The sequence below is a fragment of the Plectrocnemia conspersa genome, unplaced genomic scaffold (assembly GCF_051122295.1).
Source record: "Plectrocnemia conspersa isolate PC_06_02 unplaced genomic scaffold, ASM5112229v1 ptg000014l, whole genome shotgun sequence".
In the NCBI taxonomy this organism is placed as follows: domain Eukaryota; kingdom Metazoa; phylum Arthropoda; class Insecta; order Trichoptera; family Polycentropodidae; genus Plectrocnemia; species Plectrocnemia conspersa.
Window position 1 is genome coordinate 9,198,576 of NW_028277178.1, and position 18,149 is coordinate 9,216,724.

The window sequence follows — 18,149 nt, forward strand, 5'->3', positions numbered from 1 at the left end:
CTCAAAAGGCAAATGAAAGTGTTATTGAATAGGTTTCTAGTTAAAGTATTTAGATATATTAGTTATTTAGTTATATAAAAAAAAAATTTGTTGATTTAACAATGAAATATAGCAGTGATTACAATTTAAATATTTATTAAACTTAATTATTTTATACTAAATTTAATTAATAAAAATATAGATGTATATTTTATAAATAATTTTTATATGAATACTTTTGGGTTTCGGACTAATTAACTCAACTTTACATTATTTTGTATGAGGAAATTTGCTTTGATATACGAGCACGTTTCTAGAATGAATTATGCTTGTAAACCGAGGTCGTATTGTATTATATATGAGAAATTTTTTCGTTACCCCTGGTACTGCGTCAACGTTTTAATATCACTTATTTCAAACATATAATAAATGTTTTATAGATATATAGTATGTTTGAGTAAGTTTGCAGCAGTTATGAAATCACTTTCGATTTGTGCAATATATTATAGATACGTGTTGTTCTTGTAGCCTTGTCTGCGTCACATCTCCACCTGTCTTTTCCGAAGATTTTGGATCTCAAATTTTGTAGATCAGTTTAATATCACGTCTAGAAAAAATATTAAATTATCTTTATAACATTTAAGAAAAATCTACTTTTTTCTTTTGCAGATATAAAACTACCTGATCATTGAGGTCAGTGTCTGGAGGAGTTTTGTAAATTTTAAACTAATTTATATAAAGATTTATATATATACAAAAATTTAATTAAAAATATTTATTGTTAAAAATATTTAAAGCATACGAAAATATTACAAAACTGACTTTAATAATAAAAAAAGTCAATCAAGTAGTAATTTTTCTATGCAATTTTAATTAATATATATTTTAGAGATGGTAATAGTAAATGTCGCAAATGGATGCTGTACTACTATTCAAAAGTATCATATAAAAACGCAACTAAGCCAGCTTTGACATGAAAACACTCGGTACTAATTAAAATTATCCACTTTTCAGTTAACCTTTTAAGTGTCGAGTGATTCACGATGCGAAAAACGTGTCTTATTCTGATTAATCGCTTTTGATAGCCGCAGCGTCAACGTAAACGTTAGCGTAATTACCTGAGGTGTTAAAACAACCACCGGTGACTAATTAGGGTATAAATTTGCAATTTTATGAAATTCGCTACGTTGGTAGGAAGCAGGACGTTGATTTAATACGAGTACTAGCAAGGATGCAGCGGTTGGTCCACGGGCGCACATAAAGTTGTGGATAAATGGCAGACATCCAGGGTTGCCATCGACGGTGCTAGATTTATGGGCCACACTGTATAGGTAACCACCCAATGAAGTCCATCGGTTTAGTCGTCCGCGGCTACTTTATCAAAAAGTAACTAGTTGTGATATTTCACGAACTAAAGTCTACGACGTGGATTTATAGTCACGAATTTTAATAACTGAGTCACAGATTAACTATAGTATCTATTATGAATAAACTATCAACTCAATCCAACTTCTGATAAAAATTTATTGAATAAGACGCATCGCCATTGAATTTATTTATGGTTATATTGTAAGTATACAAATTTAAGCCAGCCATTAAAAACGAGCTAAAAGCATCCAAAATAAACAATTAAGTAAAATCTGAAAGCACAAAAAAACAGATGCAGTGCTTTCGTTAATAAAGAAAAAGCATATATGTTTATTAAAAACATATAATAATATTCTTGATTTAAATAAAATTCAAAAGTAAGGAATAAATAAGAATAGAAATATTCCTATTTAATTGTATATCAATATTTGTGATCACTTTTATTTTATCTACCGATGATTTAATAATCGTCGTTGTAATAAATAAATGTTTTCGATAAAACGATAGCGCTTGATAGTTATGTAAATATGACTTGTGAATATCAAATGTAAGAGAAATTTGTGAATCAATTGTTTGAAGCGAAAGAAATGAACTGAATATTCCGACTTCGGATGCTGAAACGTTCCGTTTTTATGGCATCTCAAGATTCAACCTTCCATTTAACAAAACGAGAATCGCATTGTTCTCTATCTGAGGAATCCATTAGCGTTAGAACTATGAGTACGCACTTAGATAAAGTAATTGAATGTAAAAAATTACGATCGTTATGCGTTGAACTGCTATTTTGATAATCAAAGCTTTTTATATTATTTTAGAGTTTCATCGCCGGTGGTGTAAAAAAACATTAAATATATAATAAAGTATCGTGATGATAAGCGTACTTGCTAATAAATATATAGCAGTACATTTCAGTAGACCCAAAAATATTTAGTTTTATCACTAAAAAATATTTCATGAAGACAGTAGCTTCCAAAATACATTTAAATATATTTTTTATTATATTTGTGATCAATATTTTTTTTCAATAGTGCAAGTTTATTTTTAGTTTTCTGAGCTTTTACATTTATTCACGGTGTAAGTGAAAGATTAATCGTGACTAGAGTCTCCAATTACTCGAACCATCAACTACTCGAGTATCGAATATTAAAATTTTAAAATACTCGAGTACTCGAGTACTTTCGAGTATTTACCAAATGTACCAAAATAGCTATTATTCAAATTCGTGCACATATAAATAAATAAATAAAATACTTAGTATGTTAATTTTTACAATTATTTTAACGTCATGAACATACTTTTTAAAAACAATAGTGCAAAAAGTGTCTCGAATTTAATATTACTGCTAACCTTTGGTTTTATTATTCCCGTTATGGAAAAAACCCTTTCCGTTGCTGTTGATGTTGGTCTTATTGTCATTAACGCGTTGGATAAGGCTTCTAATTTATATCTGTTCGCTTTTTATAGATATAACATTTTTTGAACTCTCTTTTTATGTTCTCTTCTTTCATTCCCTTCTCTGCTTTTCTCTTATTTCCTTTGACTATTGACAAAATAGCATTTTGTAATTCTTCTTGAATAGATTTTTTTTCCTAACCATATACAATATTCTACTCCTTCTGATTAATGCGAAGAATTTAAATCTATATCCTTCGAAGATGTATTTGGGTGAATCCCTTTCACTCTAAAGCTAAACGGTTCGCAAAGAACTGACTTTACTTTAAATGCCTTTAAAACACACAATTGTTTTGATTTATATTTTAAGCTGAAGGATCAGTATAAACAATTCACAACACTTTACGCTACAACTGCATAGTCATAAAACCTAAAAAAAATTTTTGTTGATATTTCATATTGTTCATTGCCATAAATTAGATAAGTCGGGACTGTCGAACAGAAAACACAAAAGAAATTTCTCCGTCGTACCCACTAACATAGCCGACGACCGGAACTATGCAACTATGGAACTATGAAAAAATTATACCTAATAGTAACCGCTCTAACTCGGGACTTCGGGCATAAACGCCAAATAAAAGCAAGACGTTAGCCTTTACCGGACTGAGTTAAAGTTATTTTTGTTTCTGAAATATTTCAAAATTTTTTAATTTCGAGTATTAATCGAGTAATTTTCAAAATACTCGATTATCATGTACTTGAAAAATAGACAAAAATACTCGAGTATCGAGTACTCGATTACTCGAATTAGAGACTCTAATCGTGACGCTCTTAATCACAACAGTCAGTTAAATAAATAAATATTTATTTTTATAATGCTAAAAATTTGGTGATAATATAATATGATATTATATAAAATATCACCGGGCAACTTTGATTCGCTAGGTTGAAAGCTCGTTAATTACTATTTATGGGAATTAGGCAATTAACAGCGCTTTACTCTAATGAAGTATTTAATGAATTATTTTATTTATTTTTATATATATGTTAATTACATAATAAAATACTTGAAATTGCCTTATTACTTTGGTTGGGCTTAAAAATAAATTATAAATATTATTTATTTAAAATATTAAAAAATGATACATTAAAAAGATGATAAAAAATCAACGAAAAGTATTTTTTTTGTTATAAAAGGATTTTAAATTTGTTTGTTTTTTTATTTGGATAGCCGCTATTTTAAAACAAGACAAAAAATCAAGCTAGGATTCTCAATCGAATATTCAAATAATTGCTAAAGTATTCGTAAACATTCGTTTATACTACCTCGAATCAAATTAAAAACGATCTTAAGATGAAACGATTTGTATAATTAAGAAACTTTTTTCTTTCTCTTAATATACGTTTGCAACATATTTACAAAAAAACAGGTTTACAATTTATTATGCACTCCTTTATCATAAGCTTCTTTTGGATAATCGGTAAAAACTCACAAAAATATTGAGTAATATTTTTTATTGAAATAAATTGGCGAGTGGTGCTCTAGCCTCTGGTATAAAAATTTAGGAGGCATCTAAAAGCAGTTGATCCTAGATTTATTGTTCTAAATAAAAAATATTTGGCGCCCGAATTTTTGAAACAGTGTAATTAAAATAATTTGTAATTAAAATATTAAATATATCGAAACAATAGTTTTGCTAATCAATAAACACGGTGAATCATGCGAGCGGTTCTCAGACTATTTTTTCTGACAATTAATTGAAATAATAATAATAATTTGTTTTTATCTTGGTTTTATTGATATTATTATAATCCCAAGTTATAATGCACAATAACGCCTATCATAATAAACTGAAAGCTGAGTAATAAATTATTAAAATAATAAACACCATCGCCTTAAACTTAGAATTTATTTACATCTTCAATTTAAAAATTAATTAATACTCATTACAGAGAAATTACATAATTAATAATATAAAACAAAATATAACATTTTTTTAAGCCCACTTTGCAGAATATGCTAGATAAGGAAAACACATTTTATATATTTAAAAGATTTGCATCTGCTTTAAAAATTCCCTTTTTAGCAGTATTATAGATATATGTGCACGTTTATGTCTGTATACGGCAATGCTTCAATAAATAATTCTACTGTTCAGAGGGATCTAAAAGTAAAATTGAAAATATAACAAAGACTTTTGCTCAATGGTGATAACGGTAAATGTGTTACGTATTCGAAAACGGAGTACTTTATTCGCTCATAAAACATTTATGAACTGTAGCTTTAAGGATTGATGCACAATTGTATCTCGTTCGAAAATCCTTTGGATGCTTACGCTCATATTACAATACCTGGAGAGGTTTCCGAGCCGGCAATAGCAATCGCTATTGTTATTAAAAATTTACTTGTGCAATAACGATCGTCGGAGTAAATGGGGTAAACGTGTTTGGACCGAGACACTTTTTTGCGCAAATTGAATTCGAGGGGGAAGCTACGGAGCAAACGGTCACGTTTTGGCGTTGTCACTGTATGAACTTGCGGAAATGCATCATCAAGCGTGACAGCGATGACAGGAGTGATAAAATGGGCTTTGTTAATTAGCGTGATGTATAATAGATAGAGAGACAAGCTTATATGCGGCGTATCGTATTTCATCCTTGATCACGAGCTTAATGACATGTGAACATGTCATAATCTTTAGAGTTCAATGCCGTAATTATTGAATCATTACACTTTAGATAAATTGTGACAATAAAATTGAGTGTTCTGCCAAGCAATTAGTCTATGCATCATAAATAAAATACCAAGAAAAGATAATTGAATAAATCAAACATAAAAATCTTCATATCGCTACGATTGTAAAACATTTTTTTAAACGCAATATCATCACATTATCTTAAAAAATCCTCATAGATTTTAAGTCACTACTGTATTTTTTAAATGAATATTAAAATAATATAGCAAAGTTATTATTATTAATATTGATGTTGTACATTTTACATGTAACCTTCCGTTCTTTCCTAGATTAATTATGAGATCCATCTAGCAGTTTCTCTTCTAGAGAAATGAATAACGTTGTGAAGAACACATAAATGTAGCATACCGGCGTGCAATGTATTAAAGTATGTACGTACAATGTACATACTTACGTGAGACTCGGTGCTACAGTGCGATATTAGACATTACAAGAGTATTACCTTAGAAGCACTGGTGCCGACACGCGACGTAAATGGAAAAGATATAAAAGCCGCAATAAAAGCCGTAGACAATTGCAAGGTGTGAAATTAACGAATCTAATTAAAACGCGTATAGAATCATCGCCAGTCCAGTTGGGTTTGGAATGTGAAGTACATATACTAATACAAAAGGCTTCAGTTACTTAAACGTCGCCGCCAGTAGCCCTTTGTAATCAACGAATTCACATTATCAAAGCACCTGGTCGTTGCCGTGGACAAAGCGCTGAAGGCTTGTCACTCCCTTGTCTTCTGTCACGGAGTGACTAGGGATACCTTCAGTAGAATTTTTTAAGGGATGCCCAATTCTGCAGATGTATTTATCACACATATATGTGTATATACATAAATATATATATATGGACTTTTAGATTTTCGCGAGTATAATTATTTTTGAAATCTCGGGATTCATCGCGATTTATGCTTACTTGTATTCTATATTTCGGCTGTGATTTTCCGGCCATGATCACGAATTGTTTGCGACTGCCGCTCTTGTCCTTGAACTTGTCATATATACTCTTTCCGGTTTGGCATTATTAATTATATTAATTAATTGTCCATTTGTCTTCGATGAGTCATTTGTGTCTGTGTTAATGTTTTTGTTTAATGGTGTGGCAATTAGGCCGGTGACATTTTTTGTGATTTTATTTTTCGTAATGACTCTAAAACTGGAAGCCAAGATTTTGATAATATGCTACTATTATCTATTTTGTTCATAGCGATTTTTTTGTGAATTTTTATTTCAAGTGCTTCTCGTTTCGTATGAACAAAAGGTTTTTTAATATTAGCTATGGTTTTTGTGCTGCTAAAATCAATTTTATGGTCTTCTGTGAAACTGTGTTCGGCTAGAGTAGAATTGCTATTGAATTTTTTTTACAGCATTTTTATGTTCGTTTTCTCTGTGTGCGATGCGTCTGTTAGATTGTCCAATGTAGATTTTTTCGCAATCTGCACATGAGATTTTATATACACCTTGGGATTAATTTTTTAGATGATCTTTCCCGTTTGGAAGCATTGAACTAATTTTGTTTTTGGACTGAAAAATAGTTCTGATATTGTGCTTTGTAAGGGTTCTTCTGATCTTTTCTGTTACCCCTTGGATGTATGGAAGACGTGCATGTCCTATGAAATTTTTTTCAATTTCCTTTGTTTTCTTCTTTGTTTCTTTCAAGTTTTCTTTTTTAAAACCATTTGATTGTAGTGCTATTTTCACGGTTTTAAGTTCATCGTCGATATGTTCTTTGTCGGCTAATATTTTAGCTCTATTGAATAGAGAGGTTGCAACCGATTTGATCTGTGCCGGATGGTGGTGAGAATTTGCATGTAGATACCTGTTGGTGTGTGTACTTGTTCGGAATACTGTGTGTCCTAGATAGCCGTCTTCTTTTTTTATGATTAGTGTGTCCAGGAAGGGTAGTTGGCAATTTTCTTCAATTTCTATAGTATGCTCTTTTTCAGTATGCTCCTATCCGCGAAGCAGTGAAGGTAATAAAATTCAAACTTAGGTGTTTTTAACATTAAAACCAATAAAAAAAGTGCGAATTAAAAATCCTAACCTACGCGATGTAAAAAAAAGTGTACTCTATAAAAATAAAGTGAAAACTTCTGAGGATGCTGGGAATATCTCCGGCGAAATATAAAGAGAGACTCATTAAAAAAAAGATAAACGCGAACAAAACACGTAAATACAATTTAAAAAAAATATATAATATCGCGTAAAATATAAACAATTGAATAATATATATATATATATATATATATATATATATATATATATATATATATATATATATATATATATATATATATATATATATATATATATATATATATATATATATTTCGGCTGTGATGCTCCAGCCATGGTCACGAATTACAGCCGAAATATATAAAAGTAAGATTATTCCGAGATTCTGATTTGATCTTTTCACAGAAAGACCTGGAGTCTCTCTCTATAGAGGTGGTTGCTTGACAATAGACTACCTTTCGGCATTGCCAACTGTCACGTTGTCACATTTTCCAAATCCCCTAGCCTGGTGGAATTCTCTAACAGATAAAGCGGAGGTGTTTTAAGTAGAAATACTTTTGACGATGAGTTGGTAGTGACGTTCGAGCAGGAGAAAAGAGACTTTCTATGCATATCGCTAAAGTTCTCGATAAGGTGTATAATGGCTTCATTATATGGAACGTGTGTCACCTCAATAATTTACTGCCGATTCATACACTAGTTCGAGCTAGTTAATTGTATGGAAAGTTCATAAAGAATGTTGTAAATACATCAAAGAATGTATTATTGCTGTAGTAGAACAAATTGCACCAAAAAGATTTTAAGTCAAGTCAGCCTTTCACATCAAAAATTACTTATACTTATATTATATATAAAGCAATTTAGCATAAATTAAAACTGTCTGCACTTATAAAGCGTATGTTCTGGGTGGCGATTTATAAACAAATCTGTCGCTTTACTGTTCTTTTAAGTAATTTTGTCGAGCAAAATAACAATGTTTACTACCGCGTATTTCGACAAGTACAATACATTGTTTAGTGGTGAGAAACAGTTTTCAAAAGTCTGTTGTGGCCTGTGTTTGAGAGATGTTTTCTAACGGGTATGTAGAATCTCTTACAAGATAAGTTACAATATAACAGGTAGATATATGAATATAAAAGTAATCATTACCACACAAAATTTGGTAAATTTTGAGACTTACGGGTTGCAAATATAGTTAATATTTAAATGAAATATATTTAAAAAATAAAGTATTTACTATATAATTAATAATTATTAGTGGATTAACTCTGAAGTTTATAATCATTATAAATAACTAATTATTAAAAATAATACTAAAATTGAAGTGAAGTATGAAATTTATATTAAAAAAATTAAATATGTATCTATTCACCGAAAAGTTATGCGTGTATAGTAAAGCTTAGAAATATTCAGATTATTTATAATTACAAAAACAGTTTAAGACTATTATATTTATAAGACTATATAGCTGTAAATTAAGTTTTCGCGAAGAAAGTCAAATCGACGTTTTAAAGAAAAGTTTTGAAATTGGGTAACATACTAAACAAATTATTTTTGTCATGTGAAATCAATAAGAATTGCTAAAAAATATATATAGATTTAAAGGTCAAATATAATTTACCGATTTAAATGAAAAAACCCCATTGCAAATACAATCGTATATGTAGCATAAGTCAGTCTGCAAGGTGTTTTGGCGGAATGTATGTTACCTGTATTATATTATATTAATTACATTTGAACAGTTTATTAAAGTATGTATTTATAAACAGGCTTTATTGTATTGTGGATAATTAAATACGTTGTATCTTTGACGTTTATGTTTATCTCTGTATATCTAATCGATACAATGAAAGGCGACGTTCGTGCCCCAGAAGGAGAATTCACAAAGGTAATTGTAGCGCAGTCCCATCCTCCAGTGGCGATCCAAGCTTTCCTGGTTACTCCCAACAATGCGGAGGAGGTCCATCGGGGAGGTGGCGATGCTGTGCTGAGAATTTTAAAAATGCCATTCGAGAGAGGGTGTCTACGAATTTTGCCTCGTTTCTACGCCGGGAGATTCCTCTTGTCGGTTGTTCTTAACCGCAACAACCTCCGGGTAGTGGTGTACTAATTTGCCTTTCAGGTATCATACCGCAGTCCGTGTTAATTATATTTGACGGGTAGTCGAGGAATTGTATAGAACACGCGGGGATGGAAAATTGGTGGCACATCTCTAGCATGACGAAATATTTTAGATATCCCGAGTCATATTTTCAGTATTTATTTATATAATTATATTCTTAAAAATAAACGTGAGTAAGCATAGATGTTTTTGATAGTTTAATATCAGAGAACACGGAACGAATCGGTTTCGTTTATAAGCCGATTGTAGACGCAATCTTGTCGGCAAATGTTGATTCTCTTGAAACGCTCTTCCGCGAATGAATATGCAAGAACCATTATATGGTCTTTTACACTGTGTCGAGTTTAGCCTACTGGCATTGCGACACTGGCTAAACATTGTCATATTTGCTCTAAAGCCAAGAGCTCGTGTGACGCGCCTTTGAATAGCTCATTTATATACATACTCTTGCAAATCTTCAACCCCAGCCCTATTTTGTCGAATAGCTTACTTTCTCGCTACGTTGTAAGCGCCTTTAAGGCGCTTATAATGCACAGGATATTATTGCGTATAAATCAAAAGGCAAATGCCACTAGATATAACTGATGCATGTTTTATGAACAATATTTTAAAATGCCAAAAATACTATAAAAAATAAATAAAAATAATTTACATTTAATTATATAAAACACACGTGCGGTTGCATTTAATTTAATCGATACATTGACATTTTGTGTATTGTTTTGGTCAACCAGTATAAAATATTTCCGTTGTAAAATGTAATACATGTGTGTTATTCACGCGAAACGAAAAAGTCATAGCAATAATTTTGTGATGAGTTTTATTTCTGGAATTTATATATTGCATATTTGTTACATAAGCAAATAATGTGATGATAAAATATTCCCATTATATAAAATTAAATAATTTTAATTATTGATATTTATTATTAACTAATAGTGTGTGGTTTATGAGTAAATTATAATTTAAAAAAAAATACCATAGTGTGCATGCCAAAATATATTGGCATATGCCGATAAATAAAATGTGTAATCAAGCACGTGTGTTTCATTATAGTTTTAGCGAATCTTCAGCTGTTATCAGAAAATAAACAAATCAAATTCCACTCCAAAATCGTAGTGATTGGTCTTGGTTAGGGGTCGGCAAAGTGCGGCTCCAGAGCCGTATGCGGCTCTTTGGTTCCTTGAGTGCGGCTCTGGCACAATTTTCGCATTTATTCGAAACTCGAATGGCCATCCGACATGTCTTATTTGTAAGAAAAAATTCGCGCACAACAAGAAGTCAAATTTGGAGAGACACTTTACAGGTAAGCATGCGTCATTTAGCACTAAATATCCTGCCGGTGATGCAAGGAAGAAGGCAGTTAAGGAACTTCAGAAGAGTCATAATTCATCAGCTTCTGTATTTAATAACTGGATGTAATCCTCCAGCAATGTTAATATGGCAAGTTTTGTTGTTAGTCAAGAGATTGCTAAGAGGGAAACCATACACAGACGGTGAATACATAAAAAGTTGTTTTATCAATGCATTTTAAGAACAAAGCAGATATTCTAAAAAAATTAAAGAGTTATCACTGTCTGCCAAAACAATGAAGATAGAACAACTAAAATGTGTTCCAATATAACCATCCAGCAAATCAAAGATCTGAAATTGGTTTCGGCTTTATCAATAGCAGTTGACGAGTCTTGTGACATAAATGATACAGCGCAAGTTTCGCTTTTCATTAGATTTATTTCTCATTGAGGTCCTAAAGAAAAACTTTTAGGATTATTGTCAGACGCGTGGAGAGGATATTGCAAATGCTGTGGTGGAGTGAATGGATAAATATCATATTCTTCTCGATAAAATTGTGTCGATTTCCACAGACGGGGCCAAAAGTATGACCGGCGTCAGAAAAGGGTTTGTGAGTACGCTGATCTTCTGCTTCATAACAAGGTTCGATGGTTATCAAGAGGGAACGTTTTAAAACGATTCGCGTCTCTATTGCCATAAATTGAAGCATTTCTCCTTGAGAAGGGTGCCATCCAAAATCCAAAACTTTCATTTCAAGGTAGACGTTACGTCTCATCAAAATCAGCTTAACCGTAAACTACAAGGGAAAGGAAACACAATTTTTTCGATGTTAGAAGAAGTCATTTCATTCGAAAGCAAATTATCTCTTTTTGCTCAAGATTTTGAAAGGGAAACATTGTTTCACTTTCTGAGCCCGCTGAAGCATCGCCAAGAAAATAATTCCTCTATTGACAAACACCATTTCAAAACAACAATTTTAAATATGAGGGAAGCTTTTCTCAGCAAGTTTCAGGAGTTTAAAAACAACAAAGCGACCTTAGCATTCGTCAAAAATCCTCCTAATGCTACAATAACTGAGTTGAAATTTTCTCCTTTTGGCATTGACATTGGTAACTTTGAAATATAATTGCAGGATTTAAAAAACAAGAAAATATTGAGCTCTAAATTTCAACGTCTTTGTATTGATTTGGAAATATTGGAGAAGAACGAATGTGATCTTAGTTCACAACACAAGTGGTCTGCTTTGAAAGACCTGGAGAATGAAGACATGATCATTTTTAACGTCTGGAATATTATTTCTGACTCTTACGATCAGCTGAAAAAACTTGCGATTGCTGTTCTTTCCCTTTTTGGTTCTACATATTCATGCGAACAATCCTTTTCAAGCATGAACTTTATCAAGAGTAAACTGAGAAGTCGTCTTATTGATGAGAACCTGGAATCATGCCTAAAATTAAAAACAACAACATATAAACCTGACTTACTGAAACTTTCCAATGAGATGCAAGGGCATTGTTCGCATTAAGTCAGCGGTTTCCAACCTGGGAGGCGCGCCTCCCAGGGGAGGCGCGGACTATTGCCAGGGGAGGCGCCAACATTTTTTAATGAATTATTTTTTATACCATAATATCTACAAATTAATAAAACTTGATATATTAACGTAACAGTGAAAATTCAGTGCATGAATGTTCATTTTTTTATATTTACATATATTTAATTCCTATTAAAAAAATTATCTGGAGCGGAGAAATTTAAAAATGGCGCGTTTGCAAACGCTCTGTTTCGGTAATACACAAAACGACCGCTAGTTGCATAAAACAATAACCTCACATTTAAATGTCACTCGTGTCAACTGAAGCGTGTCGGCAGGGCGTGATATTGTTTTTTTTAATTGTTTCTGACGTGATTTCTTCTTGAAAATAATCGTTAGTATATTTTAAACTTCATTTTTTTTTATTTAAACTATCATTGATTTTAATTTATATCAATAAAATATTTTTTAGACGAATGGATAAATTTTTGAGTGGTTACAAGAGAAAAGTCAACAATAATGAAGATACTGATGCTGATACTAGTGGGAATAAAATAAAAAATGTACAAGGAAGTAAAGCTCCCAAGAAAAGACAATACAGTTCATCCTATTTATCATTAGGATTCACTAGTGTCATTATAGATGGCTTGGAAAAACCAATGTGTTTGTTGTGTTCGAAAGTTTTGGCTTCAGATAGTATGAGACCAGTCAAATTAAAACGGCACCATGAAACTCTACATTCTGAATACGTTGATAAGTCCATAGAATATTTTGAAAGAAAATTGGATGAGCTTAATAATCAAAAGCAAACGTTCAAAAATATTCTTTCTGTATCACCAAATGCATTATTGGCTTCGTACCATGTCTCTTACCGAATCGCAAAATGTAAGAAATCACATACAATAGGAGAAACTCTAATTTTACCAGCAGCTATTGATATGGTTCAAATAATGTTCGGCGAATCATATGCAAAACAGTTGCAATCAATGATATATCTGAAGATATTTGCGATCAATTAGTTTCTCGGCTGCGTACTTCGAAATTCGCCATACAAGTAGATGAGGCAACTGATATAGCTAAAGATGCCCATTTAATTGCATATGTTCGATATGTTGTGGAAAATAATATATTAGAAGATATATTATTTTGCATACCCATTCCTGGAAAGACCACATCCATTGAAATTTTTAATATAATGGACAGTTTTTTTAAAGAAAACGACATAACGTGGAGTAATTGTATTGGACTGTGTACTGACGGAGCTCACTCAATGTCCGGACACAAAGCAGGTCTTCAAGCATTAGTTAAAAAGAAAGCACCACATGCTATCTGGACGCACTGTATGCTTCACAGAGCAGCTCTAGTGTCAAAAAATATGAGCGAGGAACTTAACAACATTTTTACAAAAATTATAAAAATTATAAACTACATTAAGAACAGTCCTTTGAGATCTAGGCTGTTTGCAAAGTTGTGTGTAGATATGGAAGCTAATTATACCTCACTTCTGTATTATTGTGAAGTTCGCTGGCTATCTCGTGCAAAAGCGATTCAAAGGGTATTTGAACTCAAAGAAGAAATAACAGCCTTTCTCGAAGAAAATCACCACGAAGAGGCACATTTGTGGACGAACGATAATTTCCTTGTTAAACTTGCCTATTTAGTTGAAATTTTTGGAAAATTGAGCAGTTTGAATAAATCAATGCAGGGATCACAAATGCATCAACTTGTTCAAAAAGACAAAGTAAAAGCTTTCATTAAAAAGTTAAAGTTATGGAAGTCAAATTTACAAAAGAATGAGTTGGACATGTTTTCACTGTCAAAAGATTTCTGGGCCACAGCCAATATTGAAACAAGCAAGAATCTTTTTATTGAACACTTGGATGGTCTAGTGCTGCATTTTTCAAATTATTTTAAACACCTTGATTTCTCAAAGTTTTTGTGGGTACAGAATACATTTATTGACGATGAAAACGACAAATTTGGGCTGGCAACCATTGAAAAGGAAAAACTTATAGAATTATCATGCGATAGCCTACTAAAACAAAAGTTTCAAAATGAAACCTTAATTCAATTTTGGATGAATCTTAAAGGAGAGTATGAATCTTTGTATTGCAAAGCAACGCAAGTGCTTCTACCGTTTGTAACGTCGTATTTATGCGAAACGGGCTTTTCGGCACTGGCTGCAATGAAAACTAAATATCGCAACAGGTTAGTAGTCGAAAAAGAGATACGAGTGGCACTCTCCACATTGCCCCCAAGATTTGATAAGCTTTGTGCTAATAAACAACAACAACCGTCGCATTAAATTTTTATGCGATAGATGTAGTTGGTTTAATTGCTTAAAAAAACTTATATATAAAAATAAATATACACGTATGTGTATGTTATAACTAAACCTTGTTATTATTCTGTTAATTGTGGTTTTCAGTTTATTTTTGTAATAAAGTTTTTATTATTTAAAACGTGTCTATATTATTTAATCTATTAAAAAAATAAAAGGTAAGGGAGGCGCGGAAAATTTTTTTTTTTTTGGGGAGGCGTAGTAACAAAAAGGTTGGAAACCGCTGCATTAAGTGTTTGTCAGTCATTGTCATGATTTAAATTTATGGATACCTTACTTTCATATTATTGTTTATCGACGAATACATCTTTATTAAGTGTGAAATCAAGTTTTATTCAGTGTACCCGTAATTTAATAAAGGTCTAAAATTATAATAAAGGTTTACTAAATTATTAAACAGATTTGGCTCTCAGAACTTTTTTGAATCGTTGTAATGTACATATTTGGCTCTTCGGCCAATAAGTTTGCCGACCACTGGTCTAGGTGTTGATAGTAGGCAGAACAATAGAGCATAAATTATTAAGAATCCACTAGGAATACACTTCTGTCGGCTACTTTATTTAATAATTTGAAGCAAATATAAAGTGAAGCTACGCCAAGAATTGACTGAGACTTTTTTTTATCTAATAGCGGCATTTTTATTAACGTGATGTTAAATACGTAGTTTTTTAAGTTGTATCATAAATTGTAAATTTAAACTTAATTAATAATAGTACACTTAAGATGACCATCCCAAATACAATTTTTTATGTATAATGTATTTAAAAAATATATTTTTTAATAAAGTTGTTATATTATCATATTTTAATATGCATGTTTTTCAATCTAAAAATATGCTATAGATAACCTTTTTGTGGCAAATATAATAAGAATGCTTGATAATTTAATATATTGCGTATTTGTTTCGCCATTGGTGCAGTTTCATAAACATTATATAAACAAGTTTGATAAGGCATTTTAAATTTTTCCTTATTATTTAACATAAACTAGTCATTAGTTCACCAACATTCTTAGTGAATATACGTTCGTGTCGTAAGTTTTTTTTCGGAAAAATATTGAAGGTATTTAGCTAATTAATCTCAAAGAATTTTATTTTTGATTAGTTCTACAACTATTATTTAATTTTTGTATTTAGATTAATATGAAGTTTGTGTTCTTTGTATCGTTTTTGTGCACATTTATATGCGCTTCTCAATCCTTAATAAAAAATGAGGTGACTCACGAGGCAGCAATGTTTGGTGATAATTCATCTTCATCGGAAAGTTCTTGTAAGTAAATTAAAAACGTGGTTCTTTAAAATATAAGCAAATATAATATTTTAAATTTGATTTTAGCTGATTTGTGCGGTAAGCACGAAGTAAAAGTTGTTTTGGGATGTAAAGGTGTACATGAGTGTGACGTCGAGTGTAGATGCAAACCAAGATACACCAGGAATAAGCTAACTGGAGAATGTGAACGAACCGAAAATATTCACAAATATAATATTAAGAAAGTACGTAGATCAACTCTTCTTTTCAAACCAGTCGCCGGTTATTATTAAGGGATTATAGCTATTATAGAACATAAATATAAACATAAAAAAATGTGAATTTTATGTTTAATCTACATTATAATTTATAATTATTAAAGTTACTAGGGTTGCTGCAAAAGTCATTATCTTAAATAATATGATATTTTAAAACCAATTGTTTTAAATATAAAAATAATTTATATGTAACCTAGTAGATGCAGGTTAGATTACGATTTTTTATAAAAATCACATGTAAGTGACTAAATATTTTTTTAATATATTATTTACATACATAACTATGTGCATAAAACATGAATATTTGGATTTAATATAAAATAAAGAAAAACTTATATATATTATTTTTGTTTTATTATATATTTTACTTAAAATAATACTAAAATTAAAAAGATATAACTATCTTTAAATTTTATTTAGCAATATCGTAATAAAGTTTTTTTTAATTAAAATGTCATACAGTGACATCAAACAGTTTTTAATCTTCATTCTAAATACATCACAAAGGCAACGGGAACATATGGGGAGTAATATTTGGATCAATGCAATATGTACATACTATATATATTAAAACAATACATAGTAGTTAAATTATGACTATAAAATTTGTGCAATAAATGGATGATATGTTCCTAATATGTGCTAGGTAGTTGGTTCTATTTAAGTCATCGCAAAGATCAAATAGAACTCTCGGAAATTCAAGCAGCTGCCTAAAGGTTGTCATCTACTGTAGCTTGTTGCAGGTTCGAACTGAATCCTTATATATTCAAAGGAAGCTAGTCTTATTTACAATCGAAAAAAAATAAAGTAGATCAATATCCATACTTTAAATCGCTTGACCAATCTGGATAAATTAGAGCAAAACTAGCTTGGTTTTCTAAATAGTATCTTAAAACATGTTTACAATGCCGTTTGGAAAAGTTTCAATGGTGTTTATTGTCGAGTCTCGTCTATTGATTAAGAGTCAGAGCTATACCCCAACGGATACTAAAAATCTAGGTTGATATTTATTATTTAACAACCGTAAACGAACAAGCTAAAATAGTATCAGTACTCACAGGTAAAAATAAACATTTTTATATCAAGCTTACTGAATAAATTAAAAATAGAAGCAACATAATGTATTCCTTGCGATTAAAATTTATGATATTCGCTATAAAATAAATAATAAATAAAACACAGATAAGGTCAAATTTGTGTTTGTAGATGGTAGTGTTTGGGTCTAGGTCCGCTAAGTGAGGTCACCTTCGAACTCGGACTGCCTCTTTTCTACAAAAACATCTTCGATGAACAAACTCATTCGACCTCGGAAGAGCAATCATCTCCAGGACAGTGCTCAAGGACAAGCGCTGACGCCTTCCAGAAGGAGATATTCATAAGGGTCACTTTGTACAGTTCGCTGTACAAAAGTCCTTCACAAATCATCAACTAACGCAACAGAAAACATCGAAGCTACTACCCACGACCAGAACGCTTCAATTGTTTGTTTAATGTTTTTTTGTAGATTTTTATAAACATTACTTAAAAAATGAAGTATTTTGACTTTCGACTAAACCATGATTTTTTTTATATGTAATTAATTGTATTTTAAAATATGTTATATTTTTATGAAAATTAAATGTAAATATATTTTTTATGTATATATTAAAAAAATAGGTAGTTATATGTATTGTATAAAATACTTATATAATTCATATAAATATTTGCTAACATTTAGTAACAAGAGACTCTTGATAGTAGGTTTTTTCACAAATGGTGTCTAAATGCAGCGGAAACGGCACCTTTTTTTTAATTCTAAAAATAGCTGACAATGGAGTCGTGTCCTATGAAATATAC

At 30.9% G+C, this 18,149-nt stretch overlaps 1 protein-coding gene and 1 long non-coding RNA gene across 2 annotated transcripts in view; one reads left to right on the plus strand and one right to left on the minus strand.

Annotated features, from left to right (window-relative positions):
• LOC148226151 (cell adhesion molecule 2-like) overlaps window positions 1-18,149 on the minus strand; it is a 133,780-nt gene that overhangs the window by 75,768 nt on the left and 39,863 nt on the right. The window lies entirely within an intron of this gene.
• On the plus strand, window positions 15,711-16,655 carry LOC148226152 (uncharacterized). The gene is made up of 3 exons (XR_015812251.1): window positions 15,711-15,849; window positions 15,924-16,056; window positions 16,123-16,655. It is a non-coding gene; the product is annotated as an uncharacterized LOC148226152 (long non-coding RNA).